Below are 23,700 nucleotides of genomic sequence, written 5' to 3'. Positions count from 1 at the left end.
GTTGGAAGGCAAAATGTATTGAAACTTTGGGAGTCAGATAAATAGTTTGTTATAGTTTACTACACAATCAGAAATAGTTCTTCTATATATCTGTTCAACTGATTTGAAACTATGGCTATCTGAAATCAGCATATAATTGTACAAAATATCTGCCCAAACTGGAAGCAACCAAGATGTCGGTCAATAGGTGAATGGATAAACAAACTATGCCACATCCATGCAATGGACTACACATTCACAGATAAAAGAAATGAGCTATAAAAGACACAAAACAGTATGGATGAATCTTAAATGCATATACGCAAGTGAAACCAGTCTATAAAGGCTACATTTGCTATGTTCCCAACTGTATCAAATTATGAAAAAATGGTAAAACTATATAGACAGATTTAAAAACAAACCTGAAGTTGTCAGAGGTTTGTCATAAGATAGAAAGGTTTGTCTAGGTGAGATACCAGAGATGTTTTCAAGGAGGCAGAACTTTTTTTTTTCTGATATTGTCATGGTGGTTATATGATAATATGCGTTTATAGCCACAAACTTTACAGCATAAAGGGTAAACCTTAATGTATACAAATAAAACAACAATTATTGGTACACTAAATGATTCTAGGGTAGAATGAATAATATGATAAATCAATTCCACTAACTTATGAATACACAAAACAACAACTGTGCCATGTTAGGGGAAGTAGGTACTGGGCTAGGCATCTTTAGAAGTGAGGAGAATCTGAAGGCTGGAGGCAAAAACAACAAAAAAAATTGAGTAAAAAAAGTTATGCAAAATTACCATTGCTAATAAAATTATTTCCCATCCCACTTATAGAATTAAAAATTCTGACACTACAAGACATGCAACTAAAATGGGACGATTAAGTAAGTGGATGGTAGAAAAAATAGTTTCTTCACAAAGTGAAGTTTGCAGGCAAGCAAGGAGAGGAGACTAGAATGATCTTTGTGGAAATGAATTAAAGTTGAAGACATCAGTATTAAATCGAGTTTAGCTTCATAAAGACACAAATGATTACATATAGAAATAATTGTGGATATGTGGCTATACACTGTTCAGGATACACACATATATTTTCTGGCTCTGTTTGATGAGAACATCTGGAAACAAAAAAATCTCAGTGGTCACAAGTGTACACAGCACCCTGACATTGCTCTCCTGTTTTTCTTCTCAAATAGAAAACAGCAACAAAGCTTCTTGGAGAAACAGGTGATTTTAACATGAGGCAGGATGTGTAGAAGATGAGCCTGGAGCAGCATGTAGTGCCAGAATGTAAGACATTATGTAAAAAGAAATGAAAAGACACAGTAATAGGAATGTGTTAAAAGGGGCATACTATCAAGAGAAAAAAATTTCCAATGGCCATCAATTTGAGAAGCAAAATTAGTAACATAATATTGATTATATGTATATATATATATATATATATATGAAATTTGAAATAAGTGGGAGATAAGAAATAAATCTCTCATGAATAAGAATTCCAATTAATTTATGCAGATTCAAGGAAGGGGAGCATAACTTAAATTCTAAAGTATGAGCTATGCAGCAGTGATTTCTATACAAATATATAAATATTACTGTATAGAAAAAAAATTAGGGGGGAGGTGCTACCAAGGGATTGAACTCAGGAGCACTTAACCACTAAGCCACAACCCAAGCCTTACTTTGTATTTTTTTATTTAGAGACAGGGTCTCACTGAGTTGCTTAGCACCTTGCTTTTGCCGAGGCTGCTTTGAACTCACTGTCCTCCTGCCTCAGCCTCTGGAGCACCTGAGATTATAGGCTTCCACCACTGCTACAGAAAATGTTTAATGTCCTTCACGTGTTTCAGGATCTCCTACAGTAAAGAGACATGGCTCACAAATGTGACGTGGTTTTCTGTAGGAGATCCTGAAACATGTGAAGGACAATGGCTGAAAACTAAGAAAATATGAGTAAACTATAGATTCAGATAGCAATAATAATGTACTACATTGATATTGGTTTGGTAACTGTAACAGATGTTTTATATATATATAATATATATATATATATGTTTTATATGTTTTATATATATATTATATATATATATAAAACATTAATTAATAGTAGGTATAAAAATTATTCTTTTCATCTTGATTTTCTTATAAATATAAAACTTTTAAAATTAAATTGTTACTTTAAAAACACAAATATTAAAATGAAAATTCAAAACAGGACCATTTCAACCGTAGCATTTTCCTACTATATTTCACAAATATCTTTGATTTTAGAATACCATGCAACTATTCATTATGCATAGTCAACAATGTATATAGTCTATAATTTCAGTAGTTTTGCAACTTAAGAATTGCAAATTTATGAAGTTTCTATGAAAACAGGCTGAAAATGTAAATCCAGTGGCATATAACACAAAGCAGATGCAGTTAAATACAAAAATTCAAGTTTCAAATCCTTGGCATCTTGGATGATAATGTATTTTGCATTTTGAAATCAAGGTATTATTTAGATTATCTGTCCTATATGGCACATAATTTACCAAATGTTCCTAAAAAATAAACGCCATGTAATGTTACACAGATAAAGAACTTATGGAAAAATTACTACATTCTATGTTCAAGTTTTGAAGGGTCACTATAGGCATTAGTAAAGATTCTAATCAATGTGACAAGAAAGAAAAGCATTAATCAACTATGTATTTATTTATTCAGTATTTGCTAGAAATACTTGATTTATGAACAGATGTTTTACATAAAGCCTTGATGATTTTAACAAAAATAATATATCAACAAATACATTGGACAAAAAGTAAAGACAAAACAAAAGTTCCTGTAATTTTGCATTTGACTAAAAGGTTAAATCAGAGGATGTCAAAATTTAAATATAAAATTCTTTACTCATGTATCACCTCTTGATTTTTCAATTTAGAACAGGATGTTTTAAAAAAATAGTCACTAAATTAATACTTCCTAATATTTTAAAACCTTTTAGCAGGCCCACTGTGGAGGAAGACACCATGGTATTCATAAAGCTATCTTTGTGAAATTAATTTTATACTTTATGTCTACTTCAATGTTCTATAAAATTATTGCTATTTTGAAAAGTGCCTCTGATGTTTTAAATAAATCACACACGAACAACAACTTCATGCCCTAAAGTTATTCCTATTTTAATGAATCCTAAATATTAAAATAATTAAACATCCTCCATTCATAGTCACTTATCCTAAGGCTATGAGGAAAAATTGAAGTGGGAATTAAATTTCTATGCTTTTTATAAGACAATACATTTCACAATTCCTCTAAGGAACTATTGATCTATTACTGGAAACGCAAAGAATGAAACCTCTCAAACCCTCCAAACAAATATTCTAATGCAGATTTGTATAGAACAAAACTCAAATATCCTTCATGCTACAGCTAATAACTCTATGAAGGAAAAATATATTAAAAACTGAAAGACAGGTATGTCATTTATAAAATCTTTTCTCCATGAGTTTCTGCTATGAGATGGTTTGAAATGTTAATGTTTTTGTATACCATTTTGAAGTTTTAATAAAATATTTCCCCAAACTATCCTAATTTTATATTAGATAAAACAAAACTATTTCTGTGTAGTAAGTCTCTCTGCCCACCCCCCACAGGATTGGCCATGGCTGAGCATTTATTGAGTACCTACTATATCTTAACCAAATGGCCCAACAAACCATGGAATCCAAGGTATCTTTTTGGTAATATGAACAATGAAAACCATCATCTCACTGAAAAATTTATTACTCTTGAAAAGGATTCTATTTAAAACTTCAAAAAAATATCACATTAATCATACACAAGATCAACCATTCTGCCATACACAAATTATCTAGGAAAAGTTAATCCCCTTGTTATTACTCTTGGGCAAACAAAGGATTGGGAAATGTGGGAAGAGTAGCAATCAATATGATTTTTAAAGTTTAAGTGACATAATAAACTATGTATTGCCCACTGGACTTGTAATAAAGTGAAATTTCAAATCCAGCTCAAGTAAGTAAAATTTGATACATTTATTATGAAAAATACTATATGTATCTTTGGCAAAATATTTAATCTTCCATGAAGAGGGAATGAAAGGAGCTCTGAGTTTGAAAATCTTGCAATAAGTTTGGATGCTGCAAATGAAGGCCATAGTACACAATCATTTTAAAGACATTTTATACTCTGGATATTAATCCCCTTTCAGAGGAGTTGCTGCCAAAGATTTTTTTCCCATTCCATAGGCTCTCTCTTCACCCTCTTAATCATTTTCTTTGCTGTGCAGAAGCTTTTTAATCTGATAGTATTCAACCTACTAATTCTTGGTTTTATTCTTGAGCTTTAGAGGTCTTGTTGAGGAAGTCAGTGCCTGCACATAGGTGATGGAATGTTTTCATCTAATGTTGCCAATTTTCTGGTCTAATTCCTAAGTCTTTCATCCATTTGAGTTGACTTTTGTGCAAGGTGAAAGATAGGGATCTGATTTCACTCTTCTACATTTAAATATTCAGTTTTCCCAGCATCATTTGTTAAAAGTTCTGTTTTACATATAACATATATATTTTTGGCATCTTTGTCAGGCACCAAATAGCTATAACTAGGTGGGTTTCTTTTAGTGTCTTTATTCTATTCCATTGATATTCATTTCTACTTTGATGCTCATACCATGTTGTTTTTGTAACTATAGCTATGTAATATAATTTGAGATTGGGTACTATGATGCTCTCTGCATTACTTTTTTTTTTATTCAGAATTGCTTTGGCTATTCTGGAACTCTTATTATTCCAGATTAATTTAAGGAGTGTTATTTTTCTAGTTTTGTGATGAATGTCATTAATATCTTGATAGGGATTGTATGAAATCTATATATTCCTTTTGGTAATATGGCCATTTTGACAAATTAATTCTGCCTATCCAAGAATTTGGAACGTATTTCATCTTCTGAGGTTTACTTCTTTTTCTTTCTTGAATGTATTATAGTTTTCATTGTAGAGATCTTTTACTTCCTAGGTTGGATTAATTCCCAAGTATTTTTTGTTTTTTAGAGGATATTTTGAAGGCGATATTTTCCTTCATTTCTTAGCTGAGTCACTATTGTATAGAGAAGCTATTGATTTATGAGTGTTGATCTTATATCCTGCTATTTTTTCCAAACTCATTTATCAGCTCTAGAAGTTTTCTGGTGGAATTATTTGGGTCTTCTAGATGTAGTATCATGTCATCAGCAAGCTGTAATAGTTTGAATTCTTCTTTTTCTATTTTTATCCCTTTAACTTTCTTCTCTTGCCTGGTTATATTGGCTAGAGTTTTGAGAACTAAATGGAATACAAGTTGAAGGGTGGACATTCTTGTTTTGTTCCTGATTTTAGAGAAAAAAAAAAGCTTTCAGTTTTTCTCTATTTAGTATTTTTTTTGGCTTTTGTTTGGTCATATATAACTTTTGTAACGTTGAGGCAAGTTCCTTCTATTCCTTGTTTCTCTAGCACTTTAAACAAGAATGGTTGCGATGTTTTATCAAAAGCTGTTTCTGCATGTATTGAGATGATCCTATGGTTCTTTATCTTAATTATATTTATATGGTCAATTACATTTATTAATTTGCTTCCCTGAGATGAAACCCACTTGTTCATGGTGTATTATCTTCTTAATATATTTTAAATATGGTTTACTGATATTTTATTAAGGATTTTTACAACTACATTCATCAAAGATGGTCTATGGTTTTCTTTCCTAGACATGTATTTGTCTGGTTTTGGTATCAGGCTTATACTGACTTCATAGAATATATTTGAGAGTGTTCCTTCCCTTTAAATTTCATGGAATAATTTGAGAAAATCTTGCATTAGTTCCTCTTTAAAGTTGTGGTAGAACTCAGCTGAGAATCCATCTGGTCTTATTTTTTTTTGTTTTTGTTTTTGTTTTTTTTGTGGGGGTTGGTAGGCATTTAACTATTTCAATTTTACTACCTGATATTTCTTTATTTAGGTTTTCTATATCTACCTGTTTCCATTTGGGCAGGTCATATGTGTCTAGAAATCTGTTAATGTCTTCTAGATTTTTTAATTAGTTGGAGTATAAATTTTAAAAATAGTTTCCAATAATTATTTGTATTTCAGAAGTATCTATGGTGGTATATACTTTTTATTCTCTAATTTTGTTGATTTGGATGTTCTCTCTCATTCTTTTGGCTAGTGCTAGGGGTTTATCAATCTTTGTTGTATTGATCCTGTGTATTATTCTCTTTTTAATCTCAATTTCATTAATTTTGGCTGTAATTGTAATTATTTCCTGCCTTCTACTGACTTGGGAATTGATTTGTTCTTTTTCTAAGGCCTTGAGGTCGAACCTAACCTTATTTATCTAGGATCTGTATTTTTTTATGTAGTCATGTAATGCTGAGATATGCACCTGTCCTCTATTCTGACATCTTCCATCCCCCTGTTGTTGTTTCTTGAGTTCTTTAAATATTCTGGACATTAATTCCCTATCTAAGGAGCAGTAATAAAGTCTCCATTCTGTAGGCTCTCTTTTCATGTTGTAGTTCTTTTTTTTTTTTTTTTTTTTTGCTGTGCAGAAGTTTTTAAATTTGATGCCATACCACTTAATGCTGTTGACAAAACCTTAATATAAATATACCCTGTGATCCCTTAATTACATATGTTACTGAATATGTAAAAGAAACGTATGCAAGTATTCATTATATGATGTCAGTTTTTAGAACAACACTATTTATAGTTAGCACCAAATGCAAACCTTGTAAATCGTAATGTTTATCCACTGTGGAAGAGATAAAATAGATAAAGAATATTCACCCAACAGAGAACCATAAAACAGGAAAGAACACAGCACAGTTTGGCACGAAATAATATGACTGATATCACAAATATAATATTGATTTAATAAGACAGGAGTTTATGTTTTAGTAATTTATTTGCATGTTAGTCATAACGCATGGTAAATGAGGACAGTGGTTATCTTTGAAAAGGTAGTGATTGAAAAGGAATATGAGAGAGACTCCGTATTACTGTTAATGTTGTTTCTTGATTTGATGCTAGATTACACAGCTCATTTTATGAACATGCAGTGTGTTGTGAATGTATGTTAAGCTCTCTGTTTTATATTATAATTCAATAAAGAGCTAAAGAATTGACTGTGAATGCATAGCAGATTCAACCTGCCAGTCACCAAGACAAACAAGGGAAAGGAAAATACAAGTTAAAGTAGTTTTTAAATATTTGCTGATTTCAAAATTCTCTTTGCTTCAATTTTGATTGGACTTTTCTCTTTATGTCTCTAACATAAAACTTACTTTTCTCATTCTTAAAATTGAATAATAATTGCTGTAATAAGAACCTGAAAAATATATATGTTCCTCAATTCAGTATTTGTAGATTATAAAAATCATATCCCCCCACAGAAATTATTTTCCTTATTACTAAAAAAAAAGGCTTATAATCATTTAGGTGATCTGAGAATACCAAAAATAGGGGTGATTTTTAACATACCCACAATTAATTAAGCATCCTTGGACGACATCACAGACTTTCTTTGATGTGAGCTCCCTGGATATTCCCCAATCACATTTGCTTGCTTGATTCATTTTTGCCCTTTAGAATTTAATGAGAATTAGATTGAATTATCCTCTTATATGTAGCCAGCATCTTTGAATTCCTTCCTGGAGTTTTTCATGCCCACCCTGTTAATGCTTTAATTTTCCTGCATACCTTAATGTACTAGATATGGTGCTATTCCCTCTTTCCAGCAAACCACAGACTGAATGACTATATAGTGAGTTTTCCTGAAAATTGGGAATGAGAACCATCAGGTTTGATATTTCCATATGTTCGGGGAATGAATGGGATTATATTAAGTGATAATTAACAGTAGAGATAATAACTATTTGTCAGATATGTAAACCGTATGTATGGATAAATACCAATCATCAATACAATGACAGATAAAATACAATAGTCAATTATACTTTCAGATTTTTAAATATTTTGATTTATTTTAATCCTTATATTTTATATTTTGATTAAATTTTACATCACTATTACTGGTGTACAATAATGATAGAAATGGAGAGAAGCCAGGTACACACCACAAAGAGATATTCTAGAGGACTTTATTGAAAGGAAAGGTTGTTTCTAAGGGAGAAAAATAAGAAAATACCTAGCAATGAAACAAAAATAATTGCAAGGCTGAATTAAGAGGTTATGACCCCAAGTGACACAAAATGATCTTCCAAATTTAGTAGTTCTATGTGAGATTTAGGATTTAAAATTCTACACATGGTCCTTAATGTTAATTTAAATTCTATTAGGTCCTTACTCAACTGAAATCATCTACTATAATGATAGTTCAATTATAGCAAAAATCAAAATTGGAAAGGCTTGTCATATATTCAACTCAGATAAAGTAGTCTGAATATATTTTAATTTGAACGTGTCTTGAAATATACATAAATAAATCTTATAGATGAATTTTGGGGATGAGAAGGTATAAATGAATTGAATTTTGCTAATCCATTAACCATTTTGCTTTTATATATGTTTACATACAAGTTAGATATTAAGAAATTTTTTCCTGTTTTAATAATCCTCAACTGTGCTAGGAAATGGGAAACATTTGGATGTGTGCTGCTAAGAAGAAAAATTCTATGAAAATAGAAATAGTGAAGAATTTAGGGTAAGAAGTTTAAAATCATTGTTTTATAATAATTATGCATTCTCAAAATCAAATTTTTAAAATAACAAAAAGATTCTGTAATCTGTAATTTAGCATGCTATGTCTATGGACAGTTAACATCCTCAAATATTGAAGAAGTGATTTAAGTTTTTTTTTTTTTTTTTTTTTTAAGTCTTTGGAGTGTTAGAGATGGTGTATTGGAAGTTGAAAAGTTACCAAATTGCTGACTTCCTGCCTAACCCATTTTAACAGGTTTTTGTTTGCTGTCCACAAAATCTTTTTCTTCTTATATCCATATTAAATATTTGAATATTCACTGACTCTGAAATAGAAAAAGAGTCAGCCTAGCATCCCCAAGCCTCAATTCATAAACTTGGCCAAACCCTTTTGGAAAACTCTGTCAGGCATTGTGGAACTTGTTAGAGTCTGTAAACAAGTCAGGGTGGTGCCTGGCATTTTGCTAGAGGGAGTGGTTTGTGAAGTAATGCCAGCGAGCCATTAAGTGTGGAGATTCCTTATTGGTTGACTGCTGTATCTAGTTTATGTTAATTAGATAAGCTGTGTGGAATGTATAAATACCCCCTCCAGTCCTACAATAACTGGCTCCCACTCCCACTATATCAATGTACACAAGTTGTTCGTCACCGCCTGGTTATTTTGCTGCAGCCGGACTGCAGCAGGTACTGAGGCTGCTTGCATTTGCTATCTTGTCTCATGAAAGGTAAATACCAGACTAATTTGTTTAAATCACTATATATAGGAGACTCTTTTTCATAGATTAGTCTGTATCCTAAATCATACAATAGTATCAATTGTAAATTGGTTGTAAATAAGAATGAATAATATTTTATATTACAGTGGAAATGAAAATATGCACGATATTTTAAGCTCATCTGCATTCTTTGGGCAATAACCTCAGCTCTTATTCTCCTCTAATATAAGTTGAAAGATTAATTTTTAAAAAATCTGAGAAAATATAAAGTATGAGACATTAATCTTGCCAAACTATCAGAGGAGAAACCAATTGGCTGAGTCTGAGAATGCAAACCAATAATATAACAAAAATCTTAAATATTTTTATGATCCTGGGCACTTTTCAGGTTAAATACCTTAGGACCAGATCTAAATGTCTTAAATAGTATCATTAGTAGGGCCAAAATTTGTTACAACAAGTGTCTTTTGTCTCCCTAGTCAGCAATAAATAGCTGTCTAGAATCTGCCTGTGCTTCCTAATTTATGCCAGATAATCATAGAAAATATATTAAAGACAGTCAACAATTTTAATCAGTAACTTCTTCATTAATTCAGTGAGTAGGCAGTTGAGGTCTCTTACTCATGTCTGGAAGTAACTATATTGCATTAAGTCCCCTTCATTAATGATTCAATGAAATTAAGCCTTGTATAAGTACCTAATAAATTTATATTAATGCAGAAAAAAATTGTAGTGATTATCACAACCTTTTCTTTAGGCACTTTAAACTACATTTCCAGTATTTCCATACATGCCCAATAGAAGATTTATGACTATTTCAAAAAATAGGATTGAGATTTGTTTACATGCTACCATCATGTTGCGAAATATATCAAAACCTAGGTTGCTTTTTCTGCACAGTAAGACTAAGTACAGAGAAATTACTGCCCATTTCAAATACTGCATTCTCACTTCCCTATTTGCCCATTTACCCTAAGCTGAGTTCCTATGGATGCTTTTGCTCAGATGGAATGATGTCAAATGATATCTTTATATAATGTTTCTCTCTCTACATTTCTCACATTCACATGCATTTGTGGAATCCAGCCATGCATATAAACAATGATTTTTCAAATCCCTATTTCCAAACAAGTCATTTTCTGGCTATTCCACAGCACGAAATCCAACAGAAGTGTTATTATAATCATCTAATTAAATGATAACCAAAGCAAAGAAGAAAATTATTGTCCGCTGACAATAAAACACAAACACCAAAACAAACATAAACAAGTGAAAGAGAACAGCTGTGGAATATGTGTAAATACATTTATCTTTTTTTTTTTTTAAAAAAAAGACTATAATTGTGAAGCACAGAGAATCTAACTTTGGAAATAATTGACCACTCCTTCTTGAAGTACTTTATTTTAGCTACCTGGACAGCAAACTGTCTGCATTTTCCTTCTTTCTCATTACTGCTCCCTCCCTTCTTCCATCCTGTCTCTTTTTTCTGGCTCTGAGTGTTTAGTACGTCTCAGACAAGGACTAATTTCTCAGTCTTTCGTTTTTCCTGTTTTGCTCCCTAGGCTTCAAATGTCATCAATCTACCTCTCTTTCAAATTAACATCTGCATTCAATGGTCATTCCCCAACTATACTTGAGAGATTAATAAATGGCCCAAATTTAACATTTTAAGCTAAATGAAACAAATTATGAACTAAATCAGTTATTTTTTATCCCTCCTTTAACTGTTCCTCTCCTCTCCTAAATCAATAAATGCCACCTCCATCATGCCATTTTCTCAAGCCTAAAGCTTAAAGTCGTTGTTTTCTCCATTAATTCTTCCATCCCAGGTTTGGATTTCATTCTGATTTCAAAACAAAATCACTTAACAGAGTCTGAATTTCATTTTTAAAATATCATACTGGTTGTCTAAATATAGGGTTATAGATCAAAATAAAATCCAAATGAGGTCTTATACAATATAGAAGTGGCCTGATTCTGCCAACTTTCCAACCACACTCTGCTTATTCAATATGTTGTGCAGAACTTTCATTTCTTCCTGTGTTTCTAAAATATCAGGTTCATTTCTGACTCATGCCATTAATAATTGGTGCTCTTGTTAATAAAAAGTTCTTTCCCAAAATTTTTGAGTGGTAATTACTTTTATTCATAAAATCTGTTTAACTTATATTTATTCAGAGACTGATCAATTTCACAGAAAGAATCTATCTAACAAGACCCTCCAGGGCTGTGTGGCTGTGTCTCAGTGGTAGCGCATTTGCCTGGTATGTGTAAAGTACTGGGTTTGATTCTCAGCACCACATATAAATAAATAAAATAAAGGCCTATCAACAACTATATATATATATATATAAAGACCTTCCAATTTCGATCATGTTATGCTAGCTCCCACACCCAACTTATTGTTTCTCTTGCTGAGAAAAAAGTTTTTAGTTTAAGTAAGTCCCATTTGTTGATTCTTGTTATTAACTCTTGTGCTATGGGTGTCCTATTAAGGAATTTGAAGCCCGACCCCACAATATGTAGATGGGAGCCAACATTTTCTTCTATCAGGCGCATAGTCTCTGATTTGATATCAAGGCCCTTGATCCATTTTGAGTTGACTTTTGTGCATGGCGAGATGTAGAGTCACAGCCATCCATTTTTAGAAGATGTTTCCCCATTCTTTCTTCAGATAACTGTATTCTGTTGGGATTTTATGAGGCATTTGGGGGTAGATTTAAAATGTTGCCACAGTTATAAAATCTCACTTACTAGAAGCCTGACACTGTAAATTTAAGAAAATTAAACCTCACTTAGAGTATATTTAAGACTGATTGTTACCTTTGATGAAAGAAAACAGGTAATTAAATGAGGATGACAATATAAATGGCTCTTGTCATTACTCTTTTATGTTATAGTTGTTGATAGGCCTTTATTTTATTTATTTATATGTGGTGCTGTTTCCTCAATACTTATAATACATATGCATCACATATATAAATACAATACTTATTGATGTCACATAATAATATTTTATTGGATTATTTGTTGTCTGTTTCCCACTACAATTTAGGTTTCACAGAAGATGGTAGAAGATAGGAAAGGTAGCAGAATACAACAGTTACTATTATGGCATTATGTAAAAATGTGGCTATGTAACCGATGTGATTCTGCAATCTTTGTAATGTTTTGAATAACCAATAAAAAAATAGAATATACTGGCTATTCAAACCTTTTTGCCATTCCATGTACAATTCTCCTTTAATAGCCATTCCACTTCTATTTTAAAATCAGTCAAACAAACAAAACCCTATAACTGGGTCCGGGGTGGGGCTCAGGGATACAGCCCTTGTCTCACATGTGTGAGGCCCTGGCTTGAACCCTCAGCACCACATAAATAAAATAAAAAGGTATTGTGTCCACCTACAACTAAAATTATTAAAAAAAAAAAAAGTCACACTAGAAATTTGACCAGGACTGAATTGAATCCATAGAACACTTTGGGAAAGATAATATAAAAATAGTTAAAACACTGTTTTTATTTCATAGCTTCCTTTATTTAGGTCTTATTTAAATTATTCAAGAAATATTTTGAAGTTTCCAATTCCCTAGTTTGCTGCAAAATCATTTTCACACAATGCATTATCCTCTTTACTTACAACTGGATTAAACATACAATATCAATAATGCTTTGTCAAGATTTTTACATCCTTGTTAATTAAATATATTGATTTGTAGTTTCCTTTTCTTGAAATATCTTTCTCTATTTTTGTAATTAATGCAACACAGGCCTCATACTAGTTGGCCCTTTCCCCCTTCTCTTCCATTTATTGGAAACCATCTTGTATATATAGTTGGCATTACTCTTTAAACATTTGGTAGAATTCATCAGCCACACCATTTGGTCCTGGAGGGTTTTCTTTTTGGTTGCTGCTGCTTTTTAATAGAAGATTTTTAAATTACAGCTAGAGAAAGGCACCTTGAGGCAATGGTGGGGGGCTGGGTGGGATGCATGTAAGAGTTTAACCAAGGGGAATTAACCCCACTGGCATCCTGGATACCTGCTTCAGCAGCTGCATACTCCCTGCCCTGCTGTGTATCCTACACATTATTATACATTAATTTTAAAATTATCATTTAGTTCAAAATATGTTTTAATTTCCCTGAATATTTACTTATTTGACCTATATTTTGTTTAATTTTCAAATACTGTATTATGTATTACTGATTTTTAGTTTAATTCCAGTATGTTCCCAGAACACATGCTGTGTTATTTCTATTATTTTAAATTTCTTTAGGTTTATTTTATGGTATATGTATATATATATATATATATATATATATATATATATATATATATAGTGTGTGTGTGTGTGTGGATATATATATATATGTGTGTGTGTATGTATATATATATATGTATATATTAATGAGTATCCCATGAGTATGTAGAGTGTGTGTATACATATATGTGTGTGTATACCTATATGTGTGTGTGTGTGTGTGTGTATTAGTGGTATTAGTGAGTATCCCATTCACACCTGAGGGATATATTATATATTGCTGCATACAAATTACCATGAAAATTATAAGAATACGTAGTTACTTTCCTGGGGAACAGTTATCTAGAAAAGTTTAGTTGGGTCCTTATCCTTTTTAACCTTACCATGAAGTGATAACATTACCCATTTACTGTTTTCAATAAATGCGATTCAAGAGGTTCAGTTTACTCTTAAGATGAAGGACATAACTAAAGCATATTGTATACAGTAAGAAGTGAAATCACCACTCCCTTGCTTTCCATTCTCAGTTCTCCATGGAAATATCCCCTGAAAAGAAAAGTCATCAAGGGACTACATTAAATGCTCCTTATGTATTTTCCTTTTTTCCAGGGTAAAAGTTCTCTAATACTGCTAGTGGATATCTAGAAAAATTGTTACTTTACATCTTTGTCCAGGGTTATAATTGCTTTCACCTGGGGCAAAATTTGGTGCCCAAAGCTACTTTGCCTTTACAAAAAGAGTTATTTGCTGATTTTCTGATTGGGATTGCCTTGAATCTGTAGTTTAGGTTCAGGATAACTGATATCTTAATAATTCTCCATTTTTGTTGGAATTTTTAATTTTTTTCCCTTAGCACTTGTCAGTTTAAATAATTTTGTCATTTGTAAATTATTTATTATACACACACACGCATATTTATTTTTCCATTCTGTAACTTGCTAAATTCACTATGTAGATTTAAAATTGAATTTTGAAAGTATATGGTTTTCCCCAAAATACCAGGTAGGTATATAGTGTTTTACTTTTCCTATTCCAAATTTTAATTTCCTTGCCTACTATACTACTGGGATCTCCAGAACTATATTAAATGAAAATTGTGACAGTGGATATTGTTTCTCCTTCAAGATTTTATGAACCCTATATTAATTCTGATGTAACAGTAGATTTTTCATAGATATATTATCAGTTTGAGGAATTTTCCTTCTGTTATTAGTTTGCTGACAGTTTATATTATGAATTTTTGTTGGACTATTTTAAATAAGTTATTCTGCCTTTATTCAAATGTTCCTATGATTTTTTCTTCTATTCTAACTATACCTATGTATAAGAAAAGAGGGATAATTTTCTAGGGTAAAGGACACTTAAATGATATTACAACCAAATACAATGTGGAAAGTTTATTTACATCGAGATGGGAAAAATTTAAAAAGTTAAAAATAGATTCTCTATAAATGGAAACATTTTTAAATGTACTGGATTGTATTAGATATTTATTTATTCAAAGAATTAGGCTAATTTTATAAATTACTATAGTGCACTATGATTACATAAGAAGCCATGTAGTTTTTACATATGTATAAAAATTATGGATAGATGAAATGACACTGTAACTTGCAGCAAGAATATCAGCATCTATTAGGTTTATTTTCATGGTTTTGATATATATACCTATACATAAATACAATCTTTATTTCCTCCAATCTATTTCAGGTTTCAGTTGACAAACATGAATTAGGTAAAAATGAAAAAGTATGAAATGCCACGAAAGGTGGTATCATTTCCTATGTATTTATGGGAGAATTATTCATTTTATTTGCTAGAAATTCCCTTTATTTTAGTTCATTTTGAGTAATATTTTTTCATTGTGAATGAATATATGCTTTTTTATTTAAAATTATTATTTGTGTTTATTTTTTCTCAGGAATTTAATTTTGAGAGTGACTGTGATTACCTTGTCTCATGGAGCATATGTAAACCATTTTCCTTGAGCATATACTTAGCAGTTAAATAGGTACAATACAAAGCATGTGTTAATTCTTTTTTTTTCTAACAACTTGGAATCTTTATTGTATTTCTTAATGCAGTTCTTGACATCATGGTACACTCTCTGATCAAGAATATTAAATCATCTATTTAAGTTTAGCCAATGTTTAGAACTTTTTTAGAATCACATCATGTTAAAGTAACAGACTGGAATGATAAGCAAGTTTGAACATATAACAACCATCAATAACAACTTTCTTTTCCAAATTATAACTCTAATATAGATAAATATTACTCTCAGGGGACCTTGTACATTCTAAGATTTCTTTTTATAAGTACTATGCAGTCAGCAAGAAAGGCTGTCTTTTGTGCAAAGTGTGCTACTCACACACAAAATCTTTCTTCTTCCTTGAATATTGTACATGACACAACTCTAGGCATACTTGAAGAGGAGTGAGTTCCAATAACAGTCATCACCTAAAAACGTGCATAAATTCCTGACAGAGAAATGATTGTTGCATGGTATTCTGCCTTCCTCTGTCCAGAGACCTGCTATCTGAACTGGTTTCAGGGTGTCTAGACTTTCTCCCCTCAGATGCCCAGGATACTTCTGAAACAATCCCCCTAGTATTGAGGAAACCTCTGAAGAAATGTCCTTTACAAGATTTATCTGCCATGTCTATTCCCTAACACTAAAAATTCACCAACTCTTCAAATTTCAGGTTTGTCCATCATTATTTCCCTGGCTTGATTAAGGCTGAATTAAAAGTACTTTATTAAAGGAAGTAGCTTAGGCATAAAAGCCACTGCTCTGTAGAAAAGTCATTCAATATTTAGAATCTTTTCTGAGCAGAAATCAGAGCCTAAAAAGAATGTATCTTCTATTTTTTTTTTTTAATTCTGCTGTCACTGTGGTTAAGGACTCATGATAAATTACCACAATTCTTCTTGACCTAGGAGGAGGTATTGTACAAGTAGTCCACTGGGTCTCTGTAACAGGGAAGTAATCTTAAGGATTCTACTAGATAGAAAGGAATACTACACTGTTTAAAACATAGAAAACTGTCCAAGCAGATCAGTTAGGTTTCTAGCCCTTTTCCCATAGTTAGCTTAGCCTTTGGCAAAGCACAGATGGATGGTTGGTGGTCTATTACGGCAGCTTCTTGATGGTATATCAACAGCAATAGATCCTACACCTTTTGGTCTTTCCTACAAACAAGTTACTTCTCCTGCCAAAGACATCCCTGGCTGTTTTCTTGGGCATCTATTTAGCTACAAGAAGGATGGGAGGAAGGAGGATGGTCTAGGCAGACAGGAGGCAAAAAATCAGAGGAGACTGAAGGGAAAACAATCATGAAGATGGTATTCTCCCTAATCACATGTATATTATTTTTCTTTCACAAGTACTAAGCCATAATTTAGGTATAAGGGAAAGCATATCAATGAAACTCTTCCTAGGGCCCATCTTAGTAAATACTGCATATAACTTAGCATAGCACACATGAAAAAGATACATCCAATGTGAGCACCAATGGTAAAGACAACCTTCTAAGCACTTAGAAAATAAGATAATCATAAATGTTTTCCTTTTGTTTTTCATTAAAATATCATAGTACACTTGAGAGAACAAAATCTATATGGCTGCATAAATCTTGAAGTGACTAGACAAAAACTAGTCAAAAATTGTTGAAATTTTAATGTCTACTCCACATTTCAAGTTGTGACTTGCTGCATTGTCATGAGTTTTGGTGAAACAGCAAAATCACACCCAGTGCACTTTTGTATGTCGTCCACTGTCAAGCCTTCCCAGAGCTCAATCAGAGTCAGCCCTTTCTTACTGTCCACATCAAACACAGCCTTCTCTGTAATGATGCGGTTGACACACTGTTTGCCAGTCAGGGGGAATGTACATTTATCCATGATTTTGTGGGCACTTCCCTTTGCAGAATGCTTCATTGTGACCACCACTTTGGTTTTGGCACTGGACACTAAATCCATAGCACCTCCCATTCCTTTCACCACCTTTCTAGGTATCATCCAGTTAGCCAGGTCACCATATTTGGAAACCTGCATTGCTCCTAGCATTGTTAGATTGACATGTCCCCCTCTAATCATTGCGAATGACTCATCGCTGGAGAAAAAAGAGGCTCCCGGAAGAACAGTAACTGTTTCCTTGCCTGCATTGATTAGATCTGCATCAACTTCATGTTCAAATGGATATGGACCCAAACCCAGGACTCCATTTTCACAGTGAAGATGAACGGTTATATTTGGACTGATGAAGTTGCTGGCCAGAAGAGGGATTCCTATACCCAAATTAGCGAACATGCCATCCTCAAATTCAAGAGCTGCTCGTTTGATGATCCGTTCCCTTACATTGCTTCCAGGTTTACCAGATTTGATTTTTCCATCTCCTTCCTTCCGAATTGTTAGACGCTCAATTCTTTTCTCGTATTTTTCTCCCTTTATAATGCGATGGACATAAATCTTAGGAACGTGGACGTCTTCTGGAGCAAATGATCCAACATCCACAATTTCTTCAACCTCTACCACTGTGGTTTCTGCAGCTTTGCACATGGGCTGGTTGAAGTTCCTCGCACTTTTCCTGAAAATCACGTTTCCTGATCGATCGGCTTTCCAGGCTTTCACCAAAGCAAAATCCCCTGTAATGGCTTCTTCCAAAATAAAGTGCTGACCGTTAAACTTTCTCACCTCCCTGGGCTTACTGGCAATAGCGATGCTGCCATCTTTGTTGTATTTGATGGGTGCTCCCCCTTCTTGAACCAGGGTCCCGTACCCTGTGCGGGTGTAAAACGCAGGAACTCCAGCACCACCGGCACGGATTTTCTCTGCAAGTGTGCCCTGAGGTGTCAGCTCCACTTCTAAGTCACCAGATAAAAACTGCCGTTCAAAGTCGGCATTTTCTCCCACGTAGGAAGAGACCATGCGTTTGATCTGCTTGGATCGAAGCAGCAGACCCACGCCAAAGTTTTCAACCCCTGCACTGTTGCTGACTGCAGTTAATCCTTTAGCTCTCGTCTTCAATAAAGCTCCTATAAGATTCTCTGGAATTCCGCAGAGCCCAAAGCCACCAATCAGAACCGTGGCCCCATCAGAGATGTCTTTGACAGCTTCTACTGGATCTGTATAAAATTTGGTGTGGCGATGAGTACTGACAGAGAAGTAGCTCACACTTCCCTTGGACCAGGCGCCTCCGGACCTGCTGCGGGTGGAGGCGTAGAGCCGTAGCCCGCAGGAGAGGAGTTTGATAGCTGCCATCTTCGGGGCCAGCTGCGGGAGGACTTGTGGGGTTGGAGCATGCGGGTGAGTGTGCAAATGCTGCTTGCCAGGGCCACAGAGGAGAAGAAGGGAAGGCGCACGGGGGCCGGCTGGGGGCTCCACCACGTGTCGCTTATGTCCTCTCAGCACGTGTTAATTCTTAATTATGAGGTCATGACACAGTGTAGCACCCAGACACCAAGTGGCTATACCATTTTCATACTCACAAGATATGGATCCCAGTCGTCAACATTCTTCTAAGTACTGTCATTTTTCACGTTTATATATATATTTTTTGCCAACGAAAGATGGTACAATATTTTGCCTTTTGTGTATATGACTTTTTATATTTATTTTTTAGTTGTAGTTGGACACACCTTTATTTTATTTATTTATTTATTTTTTGTAGTGCTGAGAATCGAACCTAGGGTCTTGCACCTGCTAGATGAGGGCTCTACTGCTGAGCCATAATAACACCAGCCCATGTGTATATGATTAGTTTCAATGTCATATGATTTTTTTCAGCAAATGATTTTTCCTGACATTGAAACAATAAGGTTGACCATCTCTTCATTTATTATTGGCCATATTTCCTTCATTTTTAGGTACTTCTCTATGCAATATTTCTTTTTTCTTGAGCTGCTTACATTATTCTTATTGATTTGTATAATATCTTGATACATTCTTGACACTAAACATTTTTTTCAATTCTGTGTACTACAAATATTTTCCCCAGGAAAAAAACGTATCTTTAAAAATAAATGAATAAATATTGGATTAAACCACTTGTTTAATTGTATATAAAGGAATTATCTCTTATTAACGTCAACGCTAAAGACAGATGACAGATGAATGCATAGACATACATATGTACGTAGACACATAGATGAGCCAAATACATAGATAAATAGAAGACAGGTAAACAGACTCAAACATGTTTTAAGGTTAAGAAATATACTATAGTATTTCTACCATACTACCACTGAAACTATAGCAAATAATTTTTCCTGACATTGAAACTAAAAAATATTTCATAGAAAATTGTTTTTGAACAATTTGAACCACAAAAAATATTTTACACTGGCATTTAATTTGTATCTTTCTTCAAGTAGATTTTCAAGAGTCTAATACAGTATTACATATTCATCATAGCTTAAATAAGAGAAATAATTGATTTTCTCCTCTGTAGTATGAATCTGTTCAACTTATGCTGACTTCTTCCTCCAAAGAAATCTATCTTTGTCCAAATACAAAGATACAGTATATCCTAAGACTCTATGCTCAGTTTAGCTAACACCAAATAGCTGACCCCAAATCAAAGTTTACCTGGGATAACTGTACACAATTATATTACCATAGTCATCTTACTTCATTTCTTCACTCAATTTGGCCAATTTGTCAAAGCTCCATACCACAGAATATTTAGCTGAGAGAACGGTAATTGAATATTTTATCAAATAAAATATATAAGTATAACCCTGTGCAGTGGCAAACACCTGTAATCCCAGCAGTCCAGGAGGCCCAAACAGGAGGATCTCAAGTTCAAAGCCGGCCTCAACAACCATGAGGTGCTAAGCAACTGAGTGAGACCTGGTCTTTAAATAAAATACAAAATAGGGTTAGGGATGTGGCTGTGAGTGCCCCTAAGTCCAATCTCTGGTATCCCCCTGAAAAAAAAATAAAAAAATATAAGTATATTTTAGAGATTTACATAAATAATAATGCTGTAATACAACCACAAAATACTGAGAAAACGAAAAGCACTATTGAACACATAATTTTGAACTGTTTTAATTGTTCATTATTTAATAAATGGCATTTACATTGCCAACCAAATTAACATTCATTTCAGATTTGGGTTTTGGAATTTGGCCAGAATTATACAATTGCAGCGTATAGAGCTTGTAAGAATACCACTTATTAAATGCCCCAAACTGACTCTTATTCAGAAAAAAAAAAAATGCATGTCATGATAAACATATCATCTCATTAAATGCATGCTATTCTTTAGCTATGATGACGTTTTCTATAATAATTAGACAATTTGACTTTATGTTCAGGCCAAAATGATTTACCTGGAAGTATTTTATATATCAGTGCTACTGAAAAAAAAAATTATACTAACTTTGAAAGAAACATATGGAAAATTGTTATATGCAGAGTTGATACTTCTCCATAGACTGTCATTGAACAGAGAGTGCAAAAGATTAGATGTAAGATTGATAGACAATGCAACAACCATGTAAGACATTAAACTTAAAGAGACTTAGTAGTTAGATCTTTTACCTCTATGACTCCTAAGAGAGATAAAAATTGGAGTGAAAAATACAGTATCATTTTGAGATACATACACATCTTCTCTCCTTGAAGAACTAGCAATTGACTTCTAAGACTGCTTTCCAGTTTATTAGGGTAGTATAACAAATTGCCGAGTAACTTAGTGGCTTTAAAAAAAAAAGTTTATTTTGCTCAGGACAATTTATCTCTACAGTATACAGCATTACGTAAGGTGTCTCTGGGAGTGAGCTGGAATCCTCTAAAGGTATGCTGAATACATCAGAACAGATGGAGAATGTATCACCTGGATTTCCTCAGGCATTTCTATTACTGTGTTGCCTCTTCAGGTGATTGGGAGTTTCAGTACAGCCAGGTTTTTCACATGTCAAATCAGGGTTCCTCAAATATTTGTCCAGGAGAGAGGTAGATAGAAGGCTCATAAATCACATAATATCATTTTCATCATAATATATAAATTGAGGCAGTTATGAAATCTTCCTGTTCCAGGAATAGAAATAAGAAATGTCACCTGTCAAGAGAAGGGTGTCAATATGATATCATAAGCATAGGAATGATGGGATATACATATGCAAATCTTTGGAAAAGACCATCTACCACAAGTTCCTAAGTGACAAGATGCTGATAGAAAAAAAAATTATGTAAATGCAACTTAGCCAAAAAAGAAAAAAATATCAAAATATAAGGATCAGCAATAGGACACCAAAGAAAGTCACAAACTGAAAATATGGTGGATATGGAAAGATTCTGATAGTGCCACCATGATGAAAAATGTACCAGAATCAGCTGAAAGGAACATACCAAATGCTGCTTCTGATTCTATCACAACCTAAGTCCCTTGAAGAGACATTAGCGCTAAGGCACAAGGGAATCGGAGCCTAGAGTTAAAGAAATCTCGCTATGTGGAAAAGATTACATCCAGTTTCACTGGTAAATACTGAGTCTTTCATAGAAGTGAATCGATGAGGGCAAACAGTGGTTGCTTCATCTAAAATTCTAAAGGGAACAATAATGTCTACCTGAGATATCACTGGGTGAGGGATGCTATTTAAGATTTATGGCTTGTATTTAAATCGTGCTTTAGAGTGTATTGGCTGATCCATCATAGTACACCAAAGCATTCTCTTTCTATTCATGGACTTTAAAAAACCTTGCCTTTCTCAATCTCTCCATATTATTTATCGAACCTGTACATTTCACCTTGCCTGCCCTTTTTTAGACCTCTCTTTTCTGATCATGTTCTTTCTTTCCACCTGCCTGCCCTGCATCTGTGGCTTCAGGCTGACCCTGACATACAAGCAGGTTTTTAATACCGAGACCAAAATAGGCCATGCCACATCCAGCCTTAGTTTTAGAATCCCATTGCAGAAGGTGACCCTCTCACTTTGAGAGTGGATGACCAGAATTCATATAACAAATTACTTAAGTTATTCCATTTAATTTTTCTAAGCCTATGATTTAGGCGTAACATTGTGGTCTTTGCTTCACAGTAAAAACAGCTTCATAATTTCTTAAAATTTCATAGCATTTAAATAATAGTTCCCATGAGAATTCAGGTATTCTGACTCCAGTCTTGACCTTTGTACACACCACAGGAATCACATGGATATTTTGATGCCAGTCAAGCCTGTGTTATTCCTGAATGTACATTTTAATGACTGATTTCTCAAGTATATCTGAATTTCATGCATCTTTCTCGTCAAGATTGAGATTTACTGAGCATGTACATGGTCTTTGACAAGTACTGAGTATTCTGTAAATGTTTTAGATACATTATTCACTTAATTATGACAGCAATAGTAGGAGGAAGTTATACACAGTATAAACACATTAGAGAAGCAAGTAAGATTGCAGCTGCAGGGCAGTCTGTCTCCTCTTTTAATCTTCTTCCACATGATAAAATACTAGTTAACATAAAATGCTTACTAATAAGTCACGTGTTTGGCAGACATTTAATGATATTTCTTATTAATATCATTACAGGTAAATATTTTAGTTATTGATCTTTCTTCCTTTAAGGTATCCAAATTTGAGCCTGTTAATACTAACAATCATTTCCATAAATGCACTCTTTAAAAAAGAGGAAAATAAAATAAATCCAATCTGTAATTTGGAGAGAAGCAAATGATATTTACAATGCTCATAAAGTAAGCATGGACTTCGGCATGACTGAAAGTAAGTGGTCTAGAATAAAACCTTGTTATGCAAATTAAGTCAGTTTGCAATTTTAAATATGGAATGGGAACGTTTCTTTGTATGACTTACTACTAATAAATAATATTTAGTTTGTTTTTTCTAGGCACTATGTTGAATACTTTATAAGTACTTATATGAATCTTTTGAAAATATTAATTTGTATATCTCCATTTATAGATGAATTTTAGTTTTACATAAGCTAAATATGTTGCCCATGAACACACACTTACTATGTATCAGAACAAAAAAGGATAAATACATTTCTAGAAGTTGAAAGA

The 23,700-nt window shown here is 33.2% G+C and overlaps 1 pseudogene; it reads right to left on the bottom strand.

Moving 5' to 3' along the window:
- Window positions 1–17,365: 17,365 nt before the first annotated feature.
- On the bottom strand, window positions 17,366–18,931 carry LOC113189598 (succinyl-CoA:3-ketoacid coenzyme A transferase 1, mitochondrial pseudogene; annotated as a pseudogene).
- Between the last annotated feature and the right edge of the window lie 4,769 nt (window positions 18,932–23,700).

Source organism: Urocitellus parryii, chromosome 5 (assembly GCF_045843805.1).
Source record: "Urocitellus parryii isolate mUroPar1 chromosome 5, mUroPar1.hap1, whole genome shotgun sequence".
Taxonomy (NCBI): Eukaryota; Metazoa; Chordata; class Mammalia; order Rodentia; family Sciuridae; genus Urocitellus; species Urocitellus parryii.
The sequence above is the reverse complement of the archived record's forward strand: the minus strand, read 5'-3'. Positions and strand labels throughout refer to the sequence as shown.